Genomic DNA, 852 nt, shown 5'->3' on the forward strand with positions numbered 1-852 from the left:
TTTTTTTTTGTAGAAAAACTATGGCTTGAAGAATGAAGCAGTGGTTGACAGCAATATCTGCTATCACATAACAAGAAGAAAAATAACCTTTCAGCTTTTTTAATTCTTCCAGAATCACTGCAGATTTTTATTCTGACGTATTTTAAAATTACATTTTACATTGTGTAATGTGTGTAAGGGGAACCACTTGAATTGAATTGCTTAATCCTTTTTAACACACAGACTACCAGTTTTCTTTTTAGGATGGTGTAACAAATGAGGTTTGGGGAACAAAAGATATGTTTATTTGTATGGTTTGTGCCATAAATTTGCACTAGGAAACTTATGAGTGAGCAATTTTCAAAAACTGTATGGATTCCCATGTTTCTTCAGAAATGAATGTTGCCATTATTATTGAATGCCTACAGCCTAAATCTTGTATCAGATTGCACACTGGTATGCAGTAGTCCTTACCTGAGGTTTGCCTGGAGGAACAAGTGATAGGATCAAGGCCTTAGTCATTGTTCTAGAAACTCAACCAGATTATGCTGTCCATCAGCAGATTGCTTGAAATTTAAGGCCAAACTGACAGAGTGAAGTTAGGAGAAGGGAATACTTACTGTCTGTGAAAAGGCCAAGCAATATGATGACATGTGCTTTCCTAGTGAATATGAGTGTGTGGAAAAATTAAAGTTGTTTTGAATGTTAGTATGTAAACCCATTGTATTCTATGATGTGTTTGTAACTAACATGATTGCTTGTTAGAGAAGATTTCTCTGCATTATGGGTATTTTATAGTATATACTTTCAGTGTTTCATCAAAGAGAATTTCAACAGAAACAATCCTGGAGTTTGAGGATTGAAAATTATATT

This window comes from Athene cunicularia, assembly GCF_003259725.1.
Source record: "Athene cunicularia isolate RWA chromosome 10 unlocalized genomic scaffold, athCun1 chr10_part1, whole genome shotgun sequence".
NCBI classification, from domain to species: Eukaryota; Metazoa; Chordata; class Aves; order Strigiformes; family Strigidae; genus Athene; species Athene cunicularia.